Source organism: Ursus maritimus, unplaced genomic scaffold, assembly GCF_017311325.1.
Source record: "Ursus maritimus isolate PB19 unplaced genomic scaffold, ASM1731132v1 scaffold_9, whole genome shotgun sequence".
NCBI lineage: Eukaryota > Metazoa > Chordata > Mammalia > Carnivora > Ursidae > Ursus > Ursus maritimus.
The window spans coordinates 2,787,544-2,801,924 of NW_024427107.1; the positions used below are offsets into that span (position 1 = coordinate 2,787,544).

At 34.4% G+C, this 14,381-nt stretch overlaps 1 pseudogene; it reads left to right on the forward strand.

Annotated features, from left to right (window-relative positions):
* The first annotated feature begins 7,953 nt into the window (after positions 1-7,953).
* On the forward strand, positions 7,954-10,361 carry LOC103677413 (annotated as a pseudogene).
* The last annotated feature ends 4,020 nt before the right edge of the window (positions 10,362-14,381 follow it).

Consider the following 14,381-nt stretch of genomic DNA (forward strand, 5'->3'; position numbering starts at 1 on the left):
TCTTATTATTCATTTCTACATAGACACCATTTCCTATTTTTTTTTAATTTTTGAACTTATCTATGTCCTGATATGTAAAATGAAGGTTTTTGTACAACACTTTTATCCATTCTGAGAGTCTTGCCTTTTCCCTCTGCATTTTGACTGTCTACACTCAAAATAATTATTGCTATTATTAGGTTCATTTCAATCATTTTGACATTCGTGTTTTATATGCCATGCGTGCACTTTGCTACTTTATTCTTCTTTGGAATAAGGAGTTCCATATTCACTACTAGAGTTTTATCTGTACTTTTATTTTTTTTTTGGTGTGTTTTCTATGGTAACTATAATTTTTACAACAGGCATTTTAACTTCTCACAGTTTAGTTTCATCTGCTATTTTATGATCTTATGGTGTAACTTATGGTGACATTAGAAAGTTTTAATTCTTAACTTTTAAACCTATATTTCAATTTCCTACCCTGTTCCCTGTGCTACTGTGATTATAAATTTTACTTTTCATCTGATATAAAATTCACAATTCATTTATTTTCTTTTAAACATTTAAAAATCACTTTAAAATTTTAAAATAAGAAAAAAATCTTATATTTACTTATAAATTTAAGATTTCCAACTCTTCCTGTAGTGCGGGTCTCCTGGAGGCCAGTTCTCTCAGCTTTTGCTTCTCTGAAAGTGTTTCCATTTTTTATAGTCTCGGATACTTTTTACGTGGTATAAATCTAAATGGATGGTTTTCCTTTTCTTCCAGCATTTTAAAGGTATCATTCTATTGTCACTTGTCTTCTGTTATTCTTGATGACAACTTTATAAAAATTCTTACATTTGTCCTTCTTTACATAACAGATATATTTCTTCTCCTTTTATTCCTTTTTCTTCCTCCATATTACTGGTTTTCAGAAAATTAATCATGGTGTGTCTTAATGTTTTTCTTTGTAGTTTTTTCCTTTGTTGCTTTTTGAATTTTGCTAAGTTGTTATTTCATAATGTTCATCATATTTGAAAAATATCCTACCATATTATCTCCACGTGTTTTTCACCACTCCCTCCCCTTTCCTGGAGCTCCAGTTGCACATCCTTGACCTCTCCGTCTTGTCCCTCATGTCCTTGGGTCCCTGTTCATTTTAAGTTCACTAATCTAATTTTTTCTTTTACAGTATCTACTCTGTTAATAATTCTTTAAAGGAAAAATTTTTACTTCAAATATTATATTTTTATTTCCAGAACTTTCATTCACTTCTTTCTTACATCTTCAATTTTCTTATTATGTTTATGTTTTCCTTTAAAGTTTTGAGCATTTAAAAATATTTATAAAATAATAATATAAAATTCTGATCTTCTAATTCCAGTGTGTTTGACCTTTATTTAGTTACTTATTTTTATTTCTGTTAACTGATTTTTCTCCTATTTCTGGTTTATATTTCCTGCCTCTTGGCATGTCTAGTGATTTTGATTGGATGTGGGACATTTTGTTTGAGTCCTCTATTCATTGAGCTCTTTCTGTGAACATGTTTTATGAAGTGTTGAACTAACTCTGTCCTGCAGTTAAGTCACTAGTATACCAGCTACATATTTTCCAGAATAGCTATCAAGCTTTCTTTAGAGCAAATCTAAAACAGTCTATAGGCTTGGCTAAGCATTACTCTTATGTGAACCTTCAGATACATCTACTAAATGTTTATGTATTCAGTAAGGTTTCTCCACTCTGGATCATGAGGATTCAAAAATGTATAGCTTTTTATGAACTCTGAAAACTGTTCATCTGATAGATCCTTAAAATTGTTCTTTTCCTGATAGATTTTAGCTCCCAAGATTTGTAGTTTCACTTACAATTTATGTTCAGCCATAAAATTATGCTTATCTCATGCAGGTTCTGGAGATTTCTCTGTAGAACTTTCTTTTCTCCAGTATTTTATCCCACAAAATCTTGATACCTGGGATCCCCCAGACTGTCATTATCCCTTAACTCAGAAAGAATACTGGGGTTTGTTCAGATAACCCCTTCTAAAATCTTAGTTTGTAAATTGTATCTAGATTTAAATCTGTCTTTACAATGATTAATTCCTTTCTCTTTAGAATCACAGTTGTGTACTGCATGTGGTCCCAATTATCCAAAAACAGTAATTTCATATAATTTGTCTAATTTTCTACTTTTGTGAGATAGCAAATCAAAATGTTTACTCCTTCACACAGAAGTGAATTATTCTATTTTTATTTATTTTCTTCCTGATGCCAAAATAATAAGAGAATAGTTATTTGGCATTTACTCTCAACCAGGGAATTTTCTATGTGTTTTATGTGTTTTAAAGTTATTTAATATTATTTTCTCCATTTTCCAACAAAATGACAAAACTTAGGCATATAAAGCTTGAAGTTTATGTGAATTTTCTTGAGATCATATGACAAGAAAAGTGATAGACTCTTTGATGCAAGGCATTCTGACTCCAGGGCCTTTGCTCTTCATCACTCAATTTACAGCTATCTATAATCATATCATATTTATTTAAATCACAAGGCTACTCTATGAAGTTTATGAAATAGAAGTATGTAATACTATGCCCATTTAAAGAATGAGTAAACTAAGCTTTATAGAGATTCATGAAATATGTTATTTGAATTACTTGATTTCTAAGAGATTGAACTTTGTGATCTCTCTCACTACAACTTTGTCTTTCAACCCCTATCAATTCTTCAATTTTCACTGAAAAGTACTTACCCCCTTCCCATTCTTAAAATCTATTCAGGGCCTTCCTTTACCTATACACCCCTATAACTTTTACAAATACATTCTTTATTTTCCCTCTACTTTGATATTATGTGTTCTTAGCATAACATCTCTTCTGGAATCTCCAGGTTGCTGAAATTTGCTACAGAGTTTACAAGACCATATCCATTGTTTGTATTCAATTCTCCAGTTAACTACCAGGACGGGATAGGCATGACAGACAAAATGCTTAGAACCAAACCCAATCCCTGCAATGTGGAAATTTCAAAGAATATTCGACCTACTTTTAATGTTGACTGTGTTAAAACCTGTGACTTACAAGGTTAAGCAACAGTAATTTCTAGGTACATAGTTATTTTCCATTTGCCTTATCATCATATAATTTTGTCTAACTTTCATACCTCCTGTGCCCTGGAGACATGATTATGACATACTGCATCACACACTTCTATGATCCCCTTAGTTCTAGCAAGGGGAAAGAGAAGGAGAATACTGAGAAGCAGGAGAAGAGGAAACTATTTTGTTCCCAATCTATCATGTCACGTTACTCCTCTTTTCAAGTTGATCTACCTGCACAGCTCCAGCTCTCATAAAGCACCAATAACACCATTCCCTCCCTTTGCTCTTCAAGTCCAGCAATATAATAAAAGACTGGATTAAGAAGATGTGGTTCATATATACAATGGAATAATACTCAGCCATCAGAAAGAATGATTACACAACATTTGCAACAACATGGACAGGACTGGAGGAGATTATGCTAAGTGAAATAAGTCAAGCAGAGAAACACAATTATCGTATGGTTTCACTCATTTATGGAACAATAGAAATAGCAGGAAGATCGGTAGGAGAAGGAAGGGAAGAATGAAGGGGGTGGCAAACAGAAGGGGGAATGAACCATGAGAGACTGTTGACTCTGGGAAACAAACTGAGGGCTTCAGAGGGGAGGGGGGTGGGGGATTGGGATAGGGTGGTGATGGGTATTAAGGAGGGCACATATTGCATGGTGCACTGGGTGTTATATGCAAATAACGAATCATGGAACATTATATCAAAAACTAAAGATATACTGTATGGTGACTAACATAACGTAATAAGAAATTATTATAAAAAATAAAAATAAATAAAAGTAAAAAAATAAAATAAATTCATGTTGTAGTTAGTCCATAGGTAACATATTAATTTCATAAACTTTTTCTACACTCTTATAATAACTCCATTAAATTATCTTTAAATCTTAGCCTAGGGTGTTTTTTGTGTCCTGTTGGGACTCTGACTGATAAATCATGCCAGACAAAAATTCATCAATAAGCAAGTAGAATAATCTTCAACGATTTCCTAGAACCCTACAAGGGATTATGATCATGAATGCAAGCTATGTGAGAGATGATTTTATAAACAACAAGGTATCAACCATGAGCTTTTGTATAGGAGAATCTCCCGCTTTTATGAGGAGTAACTAGTAATACTAAGTCTTATTTCCAGATCTAACAGAGGATCAAGGTATCATCATATTAGCAAAACAAGAATCTCAAACATGGAATAAAACTGAATTACTTGGCTAGCTGAAGAAAAAACAAGAACAAACATAAAAACAAAAATTAAACTTAATACATTGAAAGCACATTTGAGTAGTCCAGAAAACTGCAGAGGAATTGAATATACAAATATTCCAAAGGACAGAGTAAGAGAGGTTTTGCAATGATAGCATGGTTTTGTGGACCTCTCTCAACTATACTGTACTGGTATTACAGTAAGATTGGCCTGAGACTGTCTCAATTTGGTCAGTTTATAATTTCATCCTAAAGTAATAACAGTGTTCCCTTTTATTCTGAAAAAGTGTCATTCTATATTAAAATGACATAATTCCCAGAACTTCATTCTTTCTCCATCGGTATTTCTTGATTTCACTAGAGAGACTGTTATTGGTCCAGGCTGTTCAGATATCTGGATCATCAACTATCAGAAGGAAAAGATCAGAGTGCACAGATTAGTCCATGGATGAGTCTCTGGATACTAATAAGCCACTCCAATCAGTGTGTAGTATGGCTTTGCATGCTATGTTAGATACATTAGCTGTTAAAATTAGGTTAAAAAAAATCCCTGAGAAACACCAAGTATGTATGTAGTGTAAACAAAATTTGATTTTGAAAAGCTTCACTAGTAGCTTGATGGATAATGAATTGTTGTATGGAGACACCACTGGAAGGAATACTGGACCCTACAAAAGTTTGGGAATGACATCACATAAATATAACTTTTAAAACTGGAAATATTTTGTAGAAATATATTTTCTGTAAACGAATTATCAAAGATTAGCAATATTTTGAATGAGGGGATGAAACATACATTCAGAAAGTAGTCAAATGCAATCTTAGGCTTCGAGGCTGAATGACTGAATGTATATCAATATCATTGACTAAGACCAATAAAATTAAAGGAGACACATCTTTGGGCAAAGAAAGCATGCTCAGTGTTTGACATAATAAAAATAGATGTCTTGGTGGACTTCAAGTTTTATCTCAAGAGATATAAGAACCTGGTGAGAATATAGTTCCCACTCTTAGAATAAGAAAAACCTGGACTAACTGCAAGTTAATGATTTGCCCAAAGATTAGAACAAACAAACAACAGGTAATCTGGAGAGATTTTGGTGCCTGCAGGGGGAAATACAACTCAACATACTTGATGGGTATGCTGTTGAATGCCATGTAAGCTGGTAAGAATATTCGTCTAGACATTTTAAATAAATTTCAAAAGATGCAGGCTTAATCCTCCACCACTACACTAATGAGTACAGGGAAAAACATAGCGGCTGAAAATGTTGTATTGTTTGTTAAAGACAGATTCTCCCTGGGGAGCAGCATGAAGGAAAGATCCACAACCTAGTGAAGAGTCCCAAAGACAAGCGGGCAGCAAACATTGAGCAAAATGCTCTAGCAAATTAACTCACTCCATAAACACAAGGCATCAAATGAGCAATTTGAAGGCTCTGGTACACTGAGGGTAACTAAAACAATAACAAACTTCAAACGCAGTCCAGCTACTGACTATATAAACACAAATCCCCACACAAAAGTCCTAACAGAAGGAAAGTCACACTCATTTTTAAACATAAACAAACATACTTCAGTATTTACTGTCTTATATAACACATACGGTTTTAAACCAAAAATAATGAGGCCTATCAAAAGGCAAGAAAAAACATATTCCAAAGACAAAACAATTTTCAGAATCAAAATCAAGTAACACACAGATAGTGAAATTAACAGAAAGAGGATTTAAAATAATATTAATATGCCAAAATCTCCAGTGTAAAAAGTAGAAAGTATATAAGATCAAATATAAATCACTTCAGCAGACATATGGAAACTATAAAAGTTATATAAATGGAAATGTCAGAATTTTTTTTAAAAACAGAGAAACAGAAATAAAGAATGCCTTTAAAAGCTTATCAGAAGACTACACAGTTGAGGAAACTGTCAGTGAACTTGGAGACAGGTTAATAGAAATTTTATAAAATAAAATGCAAAGGTAAAAAGAAGTGAAAAAAAATCAGTAGCGAACCCAAGAGCTGTGGGAATATCAACAGTTTAACAAATTAGATTCCTAGCTGGAGAAAAGGGAGAGAATAAAGCATAAGAAATAAATGGCAATAAAAGAAATGGCTCAGAAAATGCAAATTAATGGTAGGCACCAAACCACAGAAGCTCAGAAAAATCAAGGAGGATAAGTACAAAACAAACAAACACTGCCCCAGGGCATGTTTATACTTTAAACTTCTGCAAATTAAAGACCAAAAGAAAATCTTGAAGGGAAGCTGAGGGTTGAGCATTACCAGCATAATTATTATTTACAGAGGAAGAAAGATAAGAATTATAAGAGACAGTTTTTCAGAAAACCACTCTCTCAAGCAAAATTTGAGAGAATCGATTATCAACAGACATGTTCTATAAGAAGGAATTTCTTCAGGAAGAAGAAATATAAAATAGGAATATAAGAGTTTCTGGAAGATTGGAGTGCTTGGTGACAAAGATATCATACAAGGGACTTTTTAAGGAACTGAGAGGTACTGAGGTGATGCATATACGATCATTCACATGTCGAGTGCCATTCAGCTGTACCTCACAGAGGACATTACTCTCTGAAAGTTTTTAAAAATCAACCAGAATGTTGGGATTTTGACTAGATATGGAAGTCTAAAGACAAAATGATGTCCATAAATAGTGCACTCTACATGGTAAATTCTGACACTGTTTTACAGTGCTGAACAAACAAGTAAATACAGTATAGTGTATGAAAGTTCATTTTTTTGTTGTCGGATAAAGAAGTTAGAAGGAACGAGGAGGAAGAAGATAATAGAAGGAACCCTGTAGAAGTGGATTAGAGTCAGATATATCTATATGAACTCATCGTTGTCTTAATACATAAAAAAACAGGGGGATACAAAAATAACGTGTAGACATGTGTGGGTTAGTGTACATACTTGTATTTCTAGCTTCCTTGCTGAGGAGGCCTAGAAGAAGTGACACCCCAGTAACAATGAAAACTCCTAGAGCCCAGCTATTGTTATTCTAATACCATTCTGTGATTAAAGCAAAGAGAAATGCTGATTCTAAGTCTAGGGCAGGGGAAAAACTAGATGTGCTGGAGCGTCTTGTAAGTGCAAGAAAGTACGTAGATGCTTAAAAAAAAAAGGCAAGTGAGGAAGCTAGGTCAAAAGGACACAACAGTCAATTTGAAAGAGCTCCCAATGGCCAAAGTTGTAAGAATTAGAGCAACAGATTAAATGATGATAGTATTAAATTATAACCTAAAAGCATAAAGTAAATATTCATGACTCCATACTCATATAAATAAATGAGGGAGAGGGGACAACTCTTCCTTACAGGAGAATTACATATATTGATTTTGGAACAAGAAAAACAGAAAATCACTATTGGAAGACCATCATAATAACAGCTGCAGCCAAGATCCACTAATAAATACTAAAATTGGTGGGCAAAACTTTAAGTAGAAAAATGATAGCTGGGTAGCATCAAAGTATCTTTCATAAATAATGTACTACAGATTGTGGTGGTTTTAATACACTTCCACAAATTCTCTGATATTCTCCTCTTCATAATGTGGGCCTTAATCCACCTGCCTTGAGTGTGGATGGAAATAGGAACTCACTTCTAAGGAATAGGGTTTGGAAAGGGAGAAAATACCCTAACTTTACAATGGAGAAATCAGGAAGACACCACGTCAAACAAGTGATTATGTTTAACATAACCAAAATAAGTTATGCTGATATCATGCACCTGGAAGGACATAAGAGAAAGATGTCTCACCTTTGTGGCATGCCTCTTTTAGAGCCCCTGCCTAATCACAAAAAAAACATCAGGCAACCTCAAATTGAGACATTCTTCAAATTGCTTCTCAAAAGTATCTCCATGAAAAACATGAAAAATTTTTGGTTCTCTCTTTCCAGACCTGACTGATAAGGAGACGCCATCATGGGAGTCAACATCCGTAACAACCACCGAAAGTTTCAGTGCCAGGACATCTACCTGAGATTGTTGGTCAAGTTGTACAGGTCTCTTGCCCAATAAACCAACTCCACATTTAGACAACTTGTGTTGAAGTGGTTTTTCATGAGTTGCAGCAACCAGCTGCCTCAGCCCCAATCCTGGCTGATCCGGAAGATGAAGCTGCCTGGCTGGGAAAACAAAACAGCTGTTGTTGGAGGTACTATAACCGAAGATGTTCATGCCCAGGAGGTGCCCAGACTGAAAGTGTGCACACTGCACATGAGCAGTCATGCCTAGAGCTGCATCCTCAAAGTTGGGGCAAGAGCCTCACCTTCATTCAGTTGGCCTGGAGTCCCTAAGGGCTGTGGTACCATCTTGCTCTCTGGTCCAGGCAAGTGCTGACAGGTATACAGGCATTTCAGCAAGGCCCCAGGAACCCTGCACAGCCACAACAAACTCTGTTTGCAATCCAAGGGCCAGAAGTTCCAGTGCCACCAAAGGCTGCAGAGCCAGCCAGTACTAAAACTAACCCCAGAACCTGCCTTGTTATTAAAAAGATCTTGGATGCTGGGAAAAAAAAAAGTGAAAAATTTTTTTAATTTTTTTTATGTATTTGAAAGAGAGAGAGAGCACACCAGTAGGGGGAGGAGCAGAGGGAGAGGGACACACAGACTCCCTATGGAGCAGGGGAGCCTAATGAGGGGCTCCATCCCAGGACCCCCAAGTGAGATCATGACCTGAGCTGAAGTCAGATGCTTAACATATTGAGCTACCCAGCTGCCCCTGAAAAAAAAGAAAAATTTTTGAAAACAGAAAATGTTTTGCTGAGGTTGCTAGAATATCATTACATACTTCCCATTGACAGCAAGTTCTGATAACAAATCCTAATTCTTTGGTATCTTGATATGAAAAAAGTGAGGGCCTACACAGCTGAAGCATTCATAAGGAGCACAGTACAAAGTCTAGTTAATGAATTCACGGTCTGAATGTGTGAAAATAGGGAGAGTAGGCAAATATTTTTTTCCTTATATAGGTATTTCTTTTGTAATAACTAAAAATTAAATTAAGTGGCTAAATGTTCCACTCTTCACCAATGCATAAAATTTGGATTTGGAGTTAGAGAATATGAAAGAACTTGGTATTGATTTTTTTTAAATTATAGCAGAGTTCCCTACTTTCAGATTAATCATATGGGAGTTTATTTAAAAAGTCATAAAATTGGACCTGAAGAGCAAATTTGACAGTAATATTTAAAATAGGCTTAAGAAATTTGTCATATAATTATGAAGCTTCATGATAATGTATTAACCAATAATTCCATACACAAAGTAAGCCTATAAAATTAAGCCTGTTATTGGCCTGTCTATAAGAGTTTGATTGAAAAAAAAACCAAACTCTTTACAAAATAAACAATGGCGTTAAGAATTGTGGTGCTTGTAAAAGAAACATGGTTAGTCATCATTAAATATTAAAGTTAGTAATACATGTTAGAAAAAAATAAAGCAGTTCTGAAATAAAAGCACTAATAAAATCATTCAAATTAACGATTTGCTATGTATCTTGTTTTTCAAAACTATTTCAGAAAGTAAGTGTTGGGGATGCCTGGATGGCTCAGTTGGTTAAGAATCTGCCTTTGGCTCAGGTCATGACCCCAGCATCCTGGGATCAAGTCCCACATCAGGCTCCTCAAGGAGCCTGCTTCTCTCTCTGCCTGCTCTGCCTGCTGCTCTCCCTGCTTGTGCTCATTCTCTCTCTCACTCGCTCTCCCTCTCTCTGACAAATAAATAAAATCTTTAAAAAAAAAGTAAATGTTGGATGATGGAATAGAAATGCTTTCCTTATTTCTCTTGTTAAATATAGCTGAAATACCTGGACATTGTATATAAAACACATATAAACAGATTCTGAAAAGTAGAGAAAATAAGGGACTTTCCAGAATCTGTTTATATGTGTTTTATATACAATGTCCAGGTATTTTTTTTCTTTCATACTTCTCATACTGAGTTCAGAGAAGCCAGCAATGTGGAAACACCAACAGGCACAGATAAAAAGGCCCATGGAAGCTTACTCTCTCTAGTCAAAGGACAAGGAATGGGGCACCCTCAAAAGGCAGAAAACTTTTAGACAATAACCGCTCTGCTCTGGACAAACACCATAGAAAAGCTACATCTCCACCCACTCACACCACCAAAGGCCAAGTGGGGGGAGCTTAAATTCCATTCTTGCTCAGCTGCAATTAGGTGCCCCAAGTTTCTGCTGCGATGGTTTCAGAGAAGCCTGAGTGAAAGTCTGTGAGTTTCATCCCTGCATATCTCCTTCTTTCAAAATCAATAGAGGCCACATGGGGAGCTTGAAATTCAGTTCAGCCCAGTGACAAAAAAGCACCTCTCCCTCTTCTTTCTGCAGTGGTATCAGAAAAAGTTCAGTGGGGACATGCACTACCAAACTCACCAACCAAAGAGAAGGTTCCTCTATTTTCTGCATCCTCAATGTCAACAGAGGTCAAATGGAAAACCTGGACTTACACACATCTTCCAGTAATTAGGTGGTGCTCCTTTCCCTTCTCTGGAGTAGAAACACAGTACCTGCTGAAACATAAGTTTTAAATAATACAAAAGTCTCATAGAATAATAATAATAATAATAATTTTCAATTGAAAATCATTCTCAAAAAGACTGTGTACAAAAAGTAACAGATATCAACACCAAGATGACACAAATGTTAGAAATATCTGACAAAGATTTTAATCATAAATCACAGCTAACATAAAAAATGCTTCAGGGGCACCTGGGTATCAGTCAGTTAAGTGTCTGCCTTCAGCTCAGGTCATGATCCCAGGGTCCTGGGATCCAGCCCCACATCAGGCTTCCTGCTCAGGGGAGAGTTTGCTTCTCCTTCTCCCTCTTCCTGACTTGTTCTCTCTCTCTCTCACTCTCGCTCTCACTCTTGCTCTCAAATAAATAAATAAAAATCTTTATTAGAAAAATGTTTCAATGAGTAACCAAGCTGAATAAATGAAAAAAAAATAGTCCTCACAAAGAAAAAGAAAGTCTCACCTAGAATTATGAAAGATATAAAGCAAAAACAAATTATAGACATGAAAAATATAATGACAAGAAGAATAAACTTCCATAGATGGACTCAAGAGCAGAATAAAAAGAATGGAGAAACCATAAGTGAGCTTGAAGATAAAACCAAATCAATGACCCAATCAGCACAGAGAAAATAGACTGAAGGGGAAAAAGAAAAGAAGAAGAAGAAGAAGAGAGCCTTGGGGAATTGTGAGACTAAAAATAAAATACCTTACACTTATGCCTTCAGAATCCCAGGAAAGAAGAAAGTGGTGGGGTTGAAAAACTATTTGAAGAAAAATGGTTGGAGATTTCCCAAATTGGTCAAAAATCCTAAACTTTTTGCTCATAAATTAAAGATGATCAAACCACAAGCATAGCAAACACAAAGAAATCCATGCTAAGACACATCATAGTCAAATATCTAAAAACTAAGGGAGAAGATGAAATCTTGAAAGCAACCAGAGAAAACAGTGCCTTAACAAGTGAAAAACAATTTGATGACAATGGATTTCTCATTTGAAACTATGGAAATAACAAGAAAATGGCACAGATTTCTTTCAAATGCTGCAAAAAAAAAAAAAAAAAAGACTATCATCCTAGAATTCTTTATCTAATGAGAACAAACTTCGTGATTAAAGAGGTAATGGAGACATTCTCATACAAAGGAAAAGTAAGAGATTTTGTCACCAATAGATTTGTTCTAAAAAGATAACTAAAGGAATTTTTCTGAACAGAAAGGAAACAATGAAAAAGAAACCTTGGAATGTAAAGAAGGAAGAAAGTCCCAATGTAAAAAGAAAAATATGCGTAAATACAGAAGAATTTTCTCTCCCTGAGTTTTTGAAATTATATTCAACAGTTAAGCAAAAGCTTATAACAATCTCCTTGGTTTTCAATATATGTGGATAAATATATAAGACAATTATAAATGGTGAAAGGAAAAAGAATATAAAGGGAGGTAAGATTTCTACACTTCACTCAAACTGGTAAGATGTTGATACCAGTAGAGGGTGATAAGGTAGGAATATATAATGTACTCAAAGCAACCACTAAAGTATCTAAAACAAACACACTAAAAAGCACTATATATAAATTAAAGTAATTTTTTAAAATAATAAAGATACGTTCAAATAAATGAGAAGAAAGCCTGGAAAAGAGACAGAGAAATGACAAAACAGAGAAAATAAACAGAAAACAAAAAACAAAATATGTAGGAATTAAACTACACAATCCTAAATAATAAATAAGTAAAAAAATTAAAATAAAATTTATAAAATTCATTGAGACAGATAAAAATAAAAAACCAACATACTAAAACTTGTGGAATGCAATGAAAGCAGTATTAAGTGGGAAAATTATACAATAAAGTCTTAAATTTAAAAACAACAAAGATCTCAGATCAACAACCTAATTTAACACCCCAGGAAACTACAAGAATAAGAAAAAGCTAAACACAAAGCCAGCAGAATGAAGGAAATAATAGAGATGAGATCAGAGATAAAGTAAGAAACAGAAAAACAATAGGAAAAAAAAGAAAACAAGAATTAATTATTTGAAAACATTAACAAAATTGATACACCTTTATCTAGAATGTTCAAGGAAAAAGAGAAAAGCAAAAAATAAAAAAGAATTGGAAGAGGTTAAATTATAAAAAGTTTTTCAGGGAAAAAAAGACTATGAACAATTGTATGCCAATTACATGGATAATTTATGTGAAATGAACACATTTTTGAAATGCACAACCTACCAAGACTGAATTATGATGAAATAAAAATTCTGAATAAACTTATAGCTAGTAAAGAGATTGAATAAGTATCAAAAATCAAAGAAAAAAAACAAGATTAAATGGCTTCCCTGGTGAATTCTACCAAACATTAATGGAAAAAAATAGAGAGCCCAAAAATAGCCCTCTGCAGCACACTCAAATATCTTTTTCAAAAGCAATTTAATGGAGGAAGGTTAATCTTTTCAACAAATGGTGCTGATGTAATTGGATATAAATATGTTAAAAAAAAAAAAGAAAGGAAACTTGATATAAACTTCACAAAAGAAAAAAACAAATTAAAATTGTTTATAGATTTATACATAAATGTAAAACAATAGCACTTTTAGAAGATAGCAGGAGAAAAATCCATGGTATTTATGGCTTGGTGAAGAGTTCTTAGGCATGACAACAAAAACAAAGTACATAAAGCAAAACAATAAACCAAAATTCATGCAATTAAAATATTTGTTCTGCAGAAGACTCTGTTAAAGAGATGAAAAGACAAATTAGACTGGGAGAAGATATTTTGAAATCACAAATTAAATTTGACAAAGGACTACTTTTTAGAATGTATAAAGAACTCTCAAAACTCAAGCATAAAATAACAATCCAAATGGAATACTGTCAAACAATATGCATATTTCACTATTCAGTGTATATCTTGTATTTATAGCACATTTCAGTTGTGATTAGCCATATTTCAAGTGTTCAAAAGCATGTTGCTCAGTTGCTACCACATTGTACAAAGCAGATTTAGATCCTCCATAAACATAGCCACCTTCCCTTGGCAAACATTTTATTTATGTTTCTCCACAATAACTGATATCTTCTGCATCACATTCCTCAGCCCCATGCCTATCACTAATAGGTCACAACACTCTTCATGCTGTGCCCCAACATGGTCTTGGAACCTCTCCCGAGTGCCTTCCAAGCAGCAGAACAACATGGAGCAGAAGACATCCTGAGAAGTAATGGAAAGCAGGGTACAGATGGTGTCTCTTTTTTTTAAATAATAATTTTTTATTATGTTATGTTAGTCACCATACAGTATATCCTTAGTTTTTGATGTAATGTTCCATGATTCATTATTTGCATATAACACCCAGTGCACCATGCAATATGTGTCCTCAATACTCATCACTGGCCTATCCCAGTCATCCACCCTCCTCCACTCTGAAGTCCTCAGTTTCTTTCCCAGAGTCCATAGTCTCTCATGGTTCATTCCCCCTTCTGTTAACCCCCCCTTCATTCTTCCCTTCCTTCTCCTACCAATCTTCCTGCTATTTCTTACGTTCCATGAGTGAA